The sequence below is a fragment of the Coenobita brevimanus genome, chromosome 26 (assembly GCF_032717465.1).
Source record: "Coenobita brevimanus isolate Jiangsu-jjx chromosome 26, ASM3271746v2, whole genome shotgun sequence".
Lineage (NCBI taxonomy): Eukaryota > Metazoa > Arthropoda > Malacostraca > Decapoda > Coenobitidae > Coenobita > Coenobita brevimanus.
Window position 1 is genome coordinate 48,123,956 of NC_136979.1, and position 15,000 is coordinate 48,138,955.

Consider the following 15,000-nt stretch of genomic DNA (forward strand, 5'->3'; position numbering starts at 1 on the left):
GTAAAAGAGAAAAAGACAGCATAAAAGAGAGAAAAAGAGCGTAAAAGAGGATATAACGTAAAAGAAAAAGAGAGCGTAAAAGAGAGAAAAAGAGCGTAAAAGAGGATATAACGTAAAAGAAAAAGACAGCATAAAAGAGAGAAAAAGAGCGTAAAAGAGGATATAACGTAAAAGAAAAAGACAGCGTAAAAGAAAGACGGCATAAAAGAGAGAAAAAGAGGGCGTTAAAGAGAGACAGACCGCGTAAAAGAGAAAGAGATCGCGTAAAAGAGAAAAGGACTGCGTAAAAGAGAGAAAAAGACAGCATAAAAGAGAGAAAAAGAGAAAAATTGTGAAAGAGAGGTGGTAGAGTAAATGTTAGCAGTTGCGGATGTACAGAGAAAAGATAAAGAAAGAAGATATATTGAAAGAGAAGAGAAAAAGTGTGCAAGGGAAGAGGTAGTTAGGATGAAGGGAGAAAAGATAAGACAAAGATAGATATAAAGAGGATGAGATAAAAAGTGTGAGGAAGACGCGAAGAAAGAGAGAGAGAGAGATAGTGTGAAAGAGAGGGGAGGGGGGGGGTTGTGTAGGTGTTAGTAGTGGAAGGTGTAAGAGTTGTCAACAGGGAGGGGGAGTGTGCCAAGGGAGAAAGAAAGGCGGTAGACACAAAAATAAACACACACACACACACACACACACACACACACACACACACACACACACACACACACACACACACATACTCTCTCTCTCTCTCTCTCTCTCTCTCCAAAAATAGAACGGACAAACATACACATCTCCCCCCTCTCTCTCTCTTACACACACACACACACACACACACACACACACACACACACACACACACACACACACACACACACACACACAGGCAATTTTAAACATACCGTAAAGCTGTAAACTTCCGCATGCCATACGAGTCCCACTGCAGAACCAGATTTTCCCGAAGGAAGAGTGATAGCCAAAACTAAATATTCTCCACGCTGGCAAAGTACGGACAGGAAAGCAGTGTGTGTAACGTGAATAATGAAGAAAATATGAAGTGTTATAACGGCTATGTTGGAATCTATGCAGTATGTGTCCTCAGTATGAAGTGACAGAATAATTAAATACAGTTCATTCACGATAACCTGGCCTAAATTTTCCTTTTGTGGCTTGTTCCATGCATCTTAGTGGTGGAAAAAGACATATATCGCGGCTATACATCCATTCCATAGCACTTCTTCGTGACTAGCACAATATTCATGTGTTAATCAGGCGCTAGAAGTGAAGATTCAAGGTGGACAGACGGTAATTATAGAGCATGTTAGAGTTTAAAGGTAAGCCATGGTAATTATAGAGGAAGTTAGAATTTAAAGATGGAGAGACGATAATTATAGAGAAAGTTAGAGTATATAGATGAAGACACGGTAATTACAGGGCAAGTTAGAATTTAAAGATGGAGACACGGTAATTATAGAGCAAGTTAGAGTTTAAAGAGCACACCACAGAGTCACCATCGTCCAAATTATAGCGTAAGATTAATTTCAAGACTACATGGACAGTCTTAAGATTTTTTGTTCTACTTTGTACGTTTTTTGAGATTCCTTTAAGACATTTTTCGATCACCTGTGTTTGTTGCGTCGCACTATTTTCCTGTAGGGCTCATGGAAGGAGGGAGAGTTTGGAGGGGGCAGGGAGAGAGACTTTTTCCGTACTTTCATAAAAATGTTGTAATTTAGCACAAGTTTCCCTTCAGATTATGAACAGTGACTCTCCAAGGTACCTCAAGGTCTGTGTGGCAGCGTATCTATGTAACGGCACTGTTCTCTCTCTCTCTCTCTCATCGGCCTATATTTAGCAGCTTTGGCGAGATTCCAAGCCGTCTTCACTTCTTGGAATTTTGTGGTAGTAGTTGTTGTGGTGGTACTGGTAGTGGATGTGGTGGTTGTGGGGGTAGTTCATGGGTATGGTTGTAGTTGTGGCTGTGGTGGTGATTATGGTTGAGGTCAGGTGATGATGGTGGAGATGATGGTTGGAGTTGTGGATGTAGTGGTGGTGTTTGTAGCTGTGGTTGTAGTGGTGGTGTTTGTAGTTGTGGTTGTAGTGGTGGTGTTTGTAGTTGTGGTTGTAGTGGTGGTGGTTGTAGCTGTGGTTGTAGTGGTGGTGGTTGTAGTTGTGATTGTAGTGGCGGTGGCTGTAGTTGTGGTAGTAGCTGTGGTGGTTGTAGCGGGGGTTATGGTAGCTGAAATGGTTGTTATGGTAACTGTTGTAAAGGTGGTTTGGCTGCATTTCGTAACTGTTAAGGTTTACTTGTTAGGGTGGTAATGGTTGTAGTGTTGGTTGTGGTTGTTGTGGTAGTGGTGGTGTTACTCCTGACTGTGGTGGTGGTGGTGGTGGTGGTGACTCTCTTTGCTTAGGGTAGCCTTCAGATTAAGTAAGCGCGTGTCTTTTCTTCTTACTCTATAAAAATGAGATGCCATAATCAATTCTACTCTGTAATAAAGACAGTCCTAAGGAGTAATCAGCCTTCCTTCTTTCTTGTGTGTGTGTGTGTGTGTGTGTGTGTGTGTGTGTGTGTGTGTGTGTGTGTGTGTGTGTGTGTGTGTGTGTGTGTGTGTGTGTTGTAGTTTTGAGGGTCGTGATGCTGGTGTTCATGGTAATGGTAGTGGTAGTTGTGATGGTAGGTGGTGGAAGCTGCTTTGTCAATGGTAGTAATAATGTGACCGTCGTAGGGGTCATGAAATGGTTGTGGTAGTTGCAATGGTAGTTGTATGGTACTGCTGTGACAATGGTAATGGTAGCTGTGATGGTAGTGATGGTGGTAGTTATGATGGTAGCGACTGTGGGAGCCCCAGCAGTAACCGTATTTCATGTCTCGTCCACCACTTTTTCTATCAATAACCCCCCCCACTCCCCCTCTCTCTCTCTCTCTCTCTCTCTCCCTCTCTCTCTCTCAAACGGCCCGGGAACAACGAGGTAAGCCACTCTCATAGCGCTAGTTAAACTCAGCCTCCGCGTCCACCCACACGACACGATAAAACACAAGCATTTCTGTGTGTGTGTGTGTGTGTGTGTGTGTGTGTGTGTGTGTGTGAGAGAGAGAGAGAGAGAGAGAGAGAGAGAGAGAGAGAGAGAGAGAGAGAGAGATGATAGATATTAGATAGAAAATATAAAAGACTGTAGAGGTAAAAAATAAATTAATGAGAAGGGAAAACACTAAAAATTCACAGATAGGAAAAGGGAAAAAATAAGAAGGAAAAAAAAGCAGTAACAACACGGGGAAAAAGGAAGGGAGAGGAAAAAAAAAATATCTCATAAGTACTTAACACCGCATCCTGTGAGGGGCGACTGTGAAAGAAATAATTTAATTCTGTTTCTCCTCATTACCTCTCCCATCCCCGTCCCACACCACACCATACTCCCTCATATACTCCCCAACCTTGTCCACTAACGCAAAGTGAATCTAATCTGGCCTAAAACTAATCTCTCTCTCTCTCTCTCTCTCTCTCTCTCTCTCTCTCTCTCTCTCTCTAAAATTAAAAAAGGAAGAATGAGTTGGTGAATAAAGGAATTTTTAAAAGATATAGGAATGAATAATGAATGACTGAGTGAAAATTAATGACTGAATGAATTAAGAGAGATGGGAAAAGAGGAATGAGGGACGGAAGATGGTAGGAAGATAAGAAAGGTAGAAGACGAAAGAGAGAGAGATTAGGAGAGAGTAGGAACATGACAAGAAAAGAAAGAAAGAAAGGAAAATAAGAAAGAGAGACAGAAGAAGGTATGAGACGAAACAGAGAGAAAGATTAAGAAAGAGTAGGAGGACAAAAGAGTGAAATGGAGGAGGGAAGGAAGGAAAGAAGGAAAGGAGGGAAAGAAGGAAGGAAGGAAAGAAGGAAGGAAGGAAAGAAGGAAGGAAGGTAGGAGAAAGAGAGAAAGATTACCAGTGGGTAGGAACAAGACAAAAAGAATAAAATGGAGGAAGAAGGAAGAAGGAAGGAAGAGAGTTTCCTTCTGGGCAAACACTGATCAAGTTAACTGAGAGTGAACAAATAGTGGAAGGGAAGAAACGCAAAGATAGGCGGGGAGGAGCACCAGGGTACGGGGAAGAAGAACGAGGTAATGGAAAGAGGAGAAGATGGATGAAAAGGAGAAAGATATGGGAGAAGATGAGGAGAAAGATATGGGAGAAGAAGGGGAGAATGATATGGGAGAAGAAGGGGAAGATATGGGAGAAGAAGGGGAGAATGATATGGGAGAAGAAGGGGAAGATATGGGAGAAAAGGAGGAATATATGGAGGACAAAGTGAAAGAGAAGAAAATGTGAAGGAAGGGTATTATGAGGTGGAAGAAGTGGAAGAAAAGGGGCAAGATATAAGAAAAGATGAAGAGGAAATAATAATAATAATAACAATAATAATAATAATAATAATTGTCAACTTATATAAGTTTGTGACCTAAATAATAAATATAAATGAATAAATGAATAAATAAAAAGGTTTCTGGGGGTAATTATCCAAGGAACAATGTAATAAGTGTGAGGGGAACTGGCGAAGAAAAGAAGGAACTGCAAAGATACAAAGAAGTGTCTGGAAGAAGGAAGAAACAAGCGTGCAAGTGCAGTAAATGTCCTCAGTATGGTGTCTAGGTCTAATAAGGGGGGTTATGAGGGATTACGAGGAGGAGGAGGAGGAGGAGGAGGAGGAGGAGGAGGAGAACAACAACAACAACATGAGCAAGAACAAGAAGAGGAGGAAGGGAAGGATGTGAGAGAAGAGAAGGAGGATACAGGAGGAGAAGAAGAGAAGGACATGAAGCAGGAAGAATGGAAGGGAAAAGGAAAGTGAAAGGAAGGGCAGGTGCAGGAGGGTAATGAAACCGGAAGAAACGAGGAAGAAGTTGAGGAAGATTTGCAAGAAGGAAGGAGGAGAAAGATATGGAAGACGCAAAACAAGGAGGAAGAAAGGAAGAGAATTATATTGCAGGAAGAAGAATGATAAGGAAAAAGTGAAGGAGAATATGAAGAGTTAAAGAGCAAAAGAGAGAGAGGAGAAAGAGAGGGAAGATGAATGTAAGAAACGTTTAGATGCAATGGAAAGGAGGAAAGCATGGAAAAGGAGGAGGAGGAGGAAGAGGAGGAGGAGGAGGAACAGAGGGGGGTATTAAAGAAGAAGAGCCAGTAAGAGGCAGACGATGGAGAAAGGAAAGACCTAAGATGAACTATGAACGAGATGATATGAAAGAAGAAGAGCAGAGGAAGAGAAAGCAGGTGAGGAGAAGGAAACAGAGAAGAAATGGGAAAGCGAGAGACAGGAGGAGGAAGGAAAGAGAACACTAAAAGGAAGAGGCTGTGAGAAGGAAGCAATGGCCAAAGAAACAGGAAGAAAGGTATGGAGGAGGAGGAGGAGAAGGAGGAGGAGGAGGAGGAAGAAGAGGAGGAACAAACGAGAAGGAAGCAAGGGAAAGAAGAAAAAGTAGGGAGGGAATAAAATTATGAGAAGGGACAAAGAAAAAAAATAGCCAAAACAGAGAGAGAGAGAGAGAGAGAGAGAGAAAGAATATACAGTATTTGCATGAGCGTGTCTGGCGCCTCAACAGGTAGTGTAACACGGGTGGTGGAGTCCGTAGAGTTATTGCTAGACAGACAGACAGACAGACAGACAGACAGACAGACACACACACACACACACACACACACACACACACACACACACACACACACACAATAAACAAGCAATGGAGAGGCAGGAAGAGACAGATATATAAATAGACAAATACATACATATAGTAAAACAGGAGTAAGTAGGTAGTAATAATACGGTAAGTAGAAAGTAGGAAAGCAGTAAAATAGGCGTAAGTAGGTAGTAGAAGAGGAAGCAGATGGTAGATAAAGTCAATATGTGAGCAGGTAGATGTGAGAGTAGAGGAACCTGTCAATCAATGGTGGTGTATCGTCACTCACAGGCCTCTTATCACTCACTCTCTCTCTCTCTCTCTCTCTCTCTCTCTCTCTCTCTCTCTCACACACACACACACACACACACACACACACATTTGTTATACTTCTGCGATTTATATTTCCTCTCTCTCTCTCTCTCTCTCTCTCTCTCACACACACACACACACACACATTTGTTATATTTGTGATTTATATTCCCCCCCCCTCTCTCTCTCTCTCTCTCTCTAATTCACTTTCCCCGCTTCTCTTTAATCATGCTCCTCCAGTCCAATTATATTCCTGCCCCAATTTTGAATCTTAAGGGCCCGCAAAGGAGGGAAGAAACGGGAAGGAGGGAAGGAAGGAAAGAGGGAAGAGGGAAGGAAGGGAGGAAAGAGGGAAGAAGAGAGGGAGGAAAGAGGGAAGAAGAGAGGAAGGAAGAAGGAAGGGAGGAAAGAGGGAAGAAGAGAGGAAGGAAGAGGGAAGGGAGGAAAGAGGGAAGAGGAGAGGAAGGAAGAAGGAAGGGAGGAAGGAAGATGGATAGGAGGAGGGAAGAAGGAAGGGAAGGAAGGAAGGAAAGAAGAAGGAAGGAAAACTGCATGGGAGGATGGATAAATGGATGAAAGGAAGGAAAGTTCGATGGAAGGAAGGAATAAAGGAGGGGAGACGAGGGGAGGGAAGAAGGAAGAAGACAAAAAGGAAGGAGGTAGAAGATAGGAAGGGCGGTGGGAAGGAAGGAATGGAACGAGGAAGGAAAATGGAAGAAAATGATGGAAAGAGAATAATAAGAAAATGAAAAGGAAAGAAATTGAATAAAATAATGAATAAGGGATGGGCAGACATTAATAAGAAAGGAAGGATGGAAGGAAGGAAGTATGAAAAGAGAGAAAGGAAGAAATAAAGAAAGAAGGAAGGAAGGAAGGAGGATGGGAGAGAATGAGGGAGAGGAATGAAGGCAGAAGTGATGAAGGATCGGAAAAAGATTAATATAGCTTAATGCACACGGAAAAATGAATCAGAAGGCAGCTTAAGATGGGAACGGAAGAGGAGGGAAGGGAGGAAGGTGGATGGGAGGAGGAGGGAAGGGAGGAAGGTGGAAGGGAAGAGGAGGGAAGGGAGGGAGGTGGAAGGGAAAAGGAAGGAAGGGATGAGGAGAGAAGGGGCGAGGGGGGAAGGAAAGAGGATAAACGCATGATTTAATGAATGCAAGTAAATAAATAACTTAATGGATGGATGAATAAGTGAAGGAATGAAGGAAGGAAGGATGGAGGGAGGGAGGAGGAAAAAATGCGGACAAAACTGGGAATGCAAGACAGAAGGGAGTGGAGGACGCAAAAGTACGAACATAATTAAAAAGGCACCACTGGGGAAGGGATGAAGGAGGGAGGGAGGAAGGGAGGAATAGAGGGGGAGGAAAGTAGGAATGAAAAATGAGAGGGAAAGGAGAGGAAGGGAAGGAAAAAAGGTGAAAAGGAAGGAAGTAGGAAAGAACGGGTGACAGGAAGTGAAGGAAAGTAGAAGAACAAGAGTGAACAAAGAAGCGAAGAAAGGGAAGAAAGACCGATGAAGAGAGATGAGGTAAGAACACGGCTGTATGAAGGAGGGAGAGATGGGCAGAAGGAAGGAAGGAAAGGGGGTAGACGAAGGAAGGAAGGAAGGACGGACGGGATGAAGAAAGTAAAGATGGAGAGAAGGAAGGTGAGGCTGAGGTAAACCAATCAAGGGAAACCATAGACATAAAAGGAAGGAAGGAGTGGATGAAGGAGTGAAGGAGACCCAAATGAAGCTGAGCAGACCACAACGCGGAAGACGGTAGGAAGGAAGGGAAAAGGAATGGAAGGAAGGAATGTATAAAGGGGAAAGGGAAGGAGGAATGGAAAAATTAGTGAAGAATGAGGTATATTGGAAGGAAGGAAGGAATTAAAATAAAGGAATGAATGCATAAAAGAAAGGAAGGAAGGAGGGAAGGAAGACAGAAAGGACTGAATGAATGAATGGAGGAAGGAAGGATGACAGAGAGAAAGGAATGAATGGATGAATGAAGGAAGAAGGAAGACAGAGAAAAAAGGGAGTATGAATGAATGGTGAAAGGAAGGAGGGAAGGAAGAGAAAGAAAGGACTGAATGAATGACTGGAGGAAGGAGGGAAGGAAGACAGATAAAAGCGTGAATGAATGAATGAGGAGAGGGAAGGGAGGAAGAAAGAGATAAAGGGGTGTATAAATGAATGAAGGAGGGAAGGAGTGAATGAAAGAAGGAAGGAAGGGCGTGAAGGGGGAGGGGCGGGGTGGACCAATCACCAAGGCCACAACAAACTGCCTCTTTTATCTCGGCCGCTGATTGGCTGACACAAGAACATGTACGTCTTCCCTATTCCCTCCACCACTTCCTGCATCCACCCCTTTCTCCATTCTCTTCCTATTTCTCTCCATTCTTTTCCCTCCTTTCCTTCATCTTTCTTCCTTCCTTTCCTCCAATTTTCTTTCCATATACTCTAAAAAGTCTTCTACTAATTCTTCTTTCTTCTACTAATGCTAACACCAAACCATCGATCATTTTTTGAAAGAAGTGAATCGCGTTGTATGATAACCACTGAAATAACGTATCGTCCACCACAACTGTCCTTTCGATTCGACAGTAAAACACATGAACAAAATTAATCTTAAGTTTCTTGCACTCTAAATATTTTAAGTTTTGGACAGTCTGATATACGAGTACCGAGATGGACTGAATATTAATCATACACGAGGTTGGACTTGACACTAATTTGCAAGGAAGTTTGTTACAGCAACTCACTGAGAAGTTTTGGAGGAAATATTTATCACCTTGTCTGGGCTACTTCAGAAATCTTGGTAGGTCATACTCCTGTCCCAGATAAATGTAATACTTGTGATTATCGCCCATTCAACCTTACTTTCTGTTGCAACACTACAAATTCTAGCAATGAGAAGTTTTAGACTACGGAAAGACTGCTTTTCAATACAGATAGATGGATAAAAATAGATAGATTGATAGACAGATTGATACATTATTTATAGACAGTAATGGATGAAATGCAATTATATAAACACTGCAGCGATGAATAAAAAATGTTTTCTGAAATGCTCTCTCCTCTCCATTCCCTCCACTTCCTTCCTTCTCACATCCATACCTTCCTTCTCTCCTCCACACTCCACTCTTCTAGATTTTCATTCTCTTTACACACACTCCTTTCATCCCCGTTTCATTCGCTAAATTACTCTTTTTTTCTTCTCTCCTCCCTCCCCTTCTCATCTCCCCCATTCTCCTCTGTTACAACATCCCCCTCTCCCCGACTCACCCCAGCCACCCCTGTCCGTCCGCCTGTCGTTCGTCTGTCCTTCCACCTGTCTGTCTTGCCGTCCTTTCGCCTGCCTGTCTGTCGCTACCTTCCCTAAACGCGTCTCTCTCTCTCTCTCTCTCTCTCTCTCTCTCTCATACACGTTATTGAAGCGTACTGCAACGCTTGTAAAAACCCACTGCTCATAGCCTAAACGAATTAAGCTTGAGAGAAAAAAGGCAAGAAAAAAATTAGTACTTTGTGCTGCTGCAGAGGAAGGCAGTTGCGTCTGAAACAATTATCATAAATCTTTAGTCTGCAAACACTGCCTTTTTACTGCCATGCTGCTCTTCACCTAAGTATGTATGACCTAAATGTGTATGACCTGCCCAGCATCAGCTTTTTATGACCAACGTGATCTGATTTCATAATCCTGACCTCACTCGACCAAACCTGACCTAACCCATGCCTATCTACCGTGAATGGTCATGGTGATTTCGTAACACATCGATCTTAGCGACTTATTCTGAAATTATGCCTCAGTAACATCATCATCTGTTAATAAACTATGTTAATATTAAAACGATAAAAACAAATATACAATACAGTGTTAAAGCGTAATATACAAAACAAATCGCCAAGGAAGAGGAGCAACGAAGGTCCCAGTGGCATCCAGCATTCGGCCAAATCTAGGCCATCCCCACCAGACCTAACCTACCCTCCCCCAACCTAACTTAGTCTGTTACCTAATCTAATCTAACCTAACCTAACCAAACTTAACCTAACCTAACCACCAGCGACTCATCCGAACCAAGCCTCACCTGACCCGACCTAACCTAACCCAACCCACGTGACCTGACCCCACTTGGCCCCCGCAACGAGCAGAGAAAGGGTGGGGAGTCAGGAAGAAGGGAGTGAAGAGGGGAAGGGAGGTGGAGAGAGCAAAGAGGGTAAGGGGAGTGGGGCTGCTTGAGAGGAGGTACAAAAGAGGTGAGAGGGGTGGAGAAGGGGAGGGGAAAAGACGAAGGGGGTGGAAGGGGGGTGAAAGGGGGAAAGGGTTAGGGGAGTGAGAGTGGCTGAGTGGGAAGGGGAGAGGATGAAGGGGAGAAGGAAGATGGTGGAGTTAGAGAGGTGAATGTGGTAAGAGGTGAGGAGGTTCGTTGGGGGTGGGGGGAGACAGTGGGAGGGGGGAGAAAGAGGGAGAAGGGGGGAGAAAGGGACAGGCTTCAGCTCTGGTGGGTTCTCTCAATATTGGGTAGGCGAAGAGTGACAGGGTGAGGGGAGAGAGAAAGACCTGGGAGTAAAGGGGAGGATAAGGAAAGGAGGGAGAGAGATAAGAGAGGAGGGGAGAAGGGGAAAAGGGAATGGAAGGATAGAGATAAAAATAAAAGGAGGCAAAGAAGGGGAGAACACGATGAGTGGAGGGGAAGAGGGAGGGATAGTGAAAGAAATGGGACGATGGGAGGAAGGGATAACAAGAATGGTGACGAGAAGGAAGAGGAAAGGAGAGGGAAGGAGGAGGAAGGGAGAGAGAAGGAAGAGGAAGGGAGAGAGAAGGAAGAGGAAGGGAGGAGAAATGGAAGAGGAAGGAAGGAGAGGCGGTACAAAATTTATAAACGGGAAGGGAAGGAGACGAGAAAATTGAAAAATGAAGAAGACAGAAATGGAGAAAAAGACAGGCACTGTAAAGGGAGAGGACAGTTAAAGTGAAAGGAGAGAGAGTGCAAATACCAGTGCGGGAAGGAGAGAATGTGAGGAAAATGACAATATGAGAGAGAGAGAGAGAGAGAGAGAGAGAGAGAGAGCGAAGGTGAACAGGGCATGGAAGGGTGTAGATAGGCAATGACACACACACACACACACACACACACACACACACACACACACACACACACACACACAGATAAGCCAGATTTGGATCAGTGCTTAGCGTGAATGAGTGAAAGGGTTGTAAAGGGTATTTTGGTGTCCTGTTCCAAGAATTTCGTGACAAATTTTCCTAAATGATTTATTCTCCAAAGCACACCTATATATCCTCTCTTTTTATGCAAATATGAAAGAAGAATCAAAGGCTACAATCCTACAAGGTCGCCCTTTCCAAGACTGAGAGAGAGAGAGAGAGAGAGAGAGAGAGAGAGAGAGAGAGAGAGAGAGACTGAGAGAGAGAGAGAGAGAGAGACTGGCCGATATTCTTGTCGGTTATGGAAGCTCCCTAACACCTTTTCCAAAGCGACTTATTTTGCTTATTACAATCTGCATGAATAACGTACAAAAACAAATCGCTAAGGAAAAGGTGTTAGGGAGCTTAACTGCCGAGAATACGCGACAGAATAATCAGTTTTGTCAATATTAAACGGTATAAATAAACTAGATAAGGTGTAATATGCAAAATAAATCGCTAAAGAAAAGGTGTAAAGAAACCCCCAAGGCAAAGCGATGGCATACAGAGGTCCATATATAGCACTGCTCAGCCAGCGTTATTAATATCTACCCTGCACTACTTATTTCCAACTCCCACTGCCACACGCCCATACCGGCAGACTGAGCATGTCCCCGCACCACACGATACCGCCGGGTGGATTTGTAGTGGGGCGCTATTTAAGGATCACTTTGAATAAATAAGTTTCCATAAATAAATTAATAACGATCGCATAATTAAATGGAATAAATATAATAATAATAATAATAATAATAACAAGTGATACCGGTAGTAGTAGTAGTAGTAGTGATAGTAGTAGTAGTAGTAGCAGTAGTAGTAAATATATTAATAATAATAATAATAATAATAATAATGTTTCGGTAAAAAGGTGAAAAAAAACTGAAATATTATTCTTTTTATATATATGGCTGTGTGAGTAACGGGATATAAAATGGAAATCGGGCTTGCTGTTGGAGTGAGGGTATACAAAAATGAAAAGGCCTGCGGGTAAATATCTATGAAAAACGTGTTTGGACAGCACGAGAACGGGCTTGGGACGTCGGATGAAAGTGATAGGTGAGTAATGTTATGTGAAAATGAATAAATTTTGGGTCAGTAACATGAATGAGTCTTGCAACAGCTATAATGAATTTGTAATTGCTGAGTGTGTATTGGTATATTTAAGTGAGTGGTAAGGGAAGACAATGATTAAACTTAACTTTGGGTTAATATGCATGAAAAGGAAGATTCTAACAGTTTGAAAAATACTGCAGAATGTGTTGTGTGACCAATATTACAAAGAAGATGTTTTGGCCACTCAATGTATAATCAATGGCTGCAGGAATAACGATATATGAAGTTGGAAAATGTGTGTGTGGATTAGCTTTGTACGACTGTAGGTTTAAACTGAGATATCAATGGAGTACAGCTTAAATGATAAACCTCAGGCATGTACAAAAACAGAAAGTTCCAGTATCGTTGACTAACTGAATACAAAACGACAATATTAAAAGGCTTTGTCCTCAGACCAACAATTCGCCTGATCTGAGCCATCCAATCACAAGGGGTCATTTTATCAAGCCAAACCTAGCATCAGTTTACTTTCCGACGCCCAATGGAAATATAACCTATCACAAATTAGCTTTGGCGCGCAAGGCGGACGCACCCAATCAGTGCCTTTGTTTACAGGTGACGCCATAGCACTGGAGCCAATCAGAGGCACTAAGGGGTAAAGTCACAGCATTAGAACCAATCAGAGACCCTGGTGACGTGGCGGTATTAGGGCTACACCAAGAGGGCTTCATAGTAGAGGCACCATTACGTCATCCACCTAGGCAGGACCCATGAAGCCAGTGGGAGGTGTTGGCAGTCTTATTTCTCAGAATATTCCCGATTGTATTTATATTTCATTACACTAACAGCCTGGTATTAATATCATCAACAGCCATGGGGACATCACACATCCTTCTCTTACTCTAACAGTGATATTAAACCACTGACTCAGCCGCCTACTCTTATTAAAGCATCACTGTTATTATAAAAACTAAGCAGCATTCATCACCTTTCCCTCTACACCATAAATACTTAAATCTTCCCTAATCCCTCTCTTTCTACCTTGCCTTACGCTTCTTGCTAACTCCATAAATGCCTTACAACCCAATTTTCACAAGCTTTCTCCTTTACCTGTCTGATTGGGAATATTTGATCCACACATCCCCAACCACACCCAAAGCCTCCTTCAACATAGTAATAATAATAATAATAGAAATGATAACTATAATAATAATAATAATAAATAGTACAGGTGGTGTTTAGGTATCAAATCATTATTCCCACCTCAGGATAACAGAAGTAACTATACATATTACAAGCAATTCTCTCTCTCTCTCTCTCTCTCTCTCTCTCATAAAACTGGGTAATGGCAACAGTGGTACTCCTTTAGCCCTGACGTGCCATCAATAACGCCTGTAATTACCTGAAGCACTTCACATCAGGTTGAAAGAGACTGATGGATGGATGAATGAAAGGATGGACAGAGACAGACAGATAAATAGACAGGTGGATAAAGAGACAGATAGATACAGATAGATGGATAGACAGATAGATAGACATAGATAACCGTATAGACAGACTGATTGACTGAGACAGATTGATAGAGAGATGGCTAGCATAACTGCTTGTTTGACTGATACATATATACAGACAGATGGATAAATAGATACAACAGATAGATAGACAGATAGACAGGTAGAGAAACAGACAAAGTGATGACTTATAAACGGATACACTGTTAAACAGAGGCACAATTAAAGACGAATTCAGATTTATAAGAGTATAATTAGATAGATAAACTGAGAGAGAGAGAGAGAGAGAGAGAGAGAGAGAGAGAGAGAGAGAGAGAGAGAGAGAGAGAATGTTGATATAAAAAGAATAGTTAGAGGTGAATGTTACATGAAAGTCAGTGATTACATTTCTCTCTCTCTCTCTCGCTCTCTCTCTCCCTCTCTCTCTCTCTCTCTCTCTCTCTCTCTCAACATTCCCTATGCCCTATCTATCTTTCAGCGCCCCTCCTTCACCAGCCCATACGTTCACCCTCATATCATTCTTACACATTATGCACTCATTCCTACCCATTCTGTATTCATTCTTATACATTCTTTAATTACTCCTGCTCATTCTTTTCTCATTCTTACACATTATATATTAATTCTTACACATTCTACAATCACCTACTCCACACACAGGCCATTTCTCTCCCAGATTTCCACGTGCCTAACCCACGTCTCTTACTAGGTCATACTCTCACCATTACTACACTTCACTCCTAACACTTCACCCATCTCCTCTACTCCCATCGTGAGTCCCAGGCACTTCACCACGCCTCATTTCCACCATCTCATTTCCACTCCTGTTCCAGATTGGGTTCCTTTTAATATGGTCCGTCTTTATGTGTTTTTTTTATATTTTTCGCCCACGATTTTCTTCTTATATTCCTCTCATTATAGTGTGTGTGTGTGTGTGTGTGTGTGTGTGTGTGTGTGAGAGAGAGAGAGAGAGAGAGAGAGAGAGAGAGAGAGAGGGGAAAAAGACCAAGAACCGTGGCTGCTGCTTTACCTAATGACACCGTCAAAGGTGAGGGGTGAGGCTGACTGGATGAGAGGGGAGGGTAGGAAGGTTACAGGTGAGAATACAGGCTACAGGTAAGGTTACAGGTGAGGTTAGAGGTGAAGAGAGGTTAGGGAAAGGGTAATATAAGGTGTAAAGTAAGGTATGTAAGGTAGGGTAAGGGGTGAAGGCTGGGATAAGGTGTAGAGGGAAGTGAAATAATTAAGGTGAAGTAAGGTAAGGAGGAACCCAGGTCATA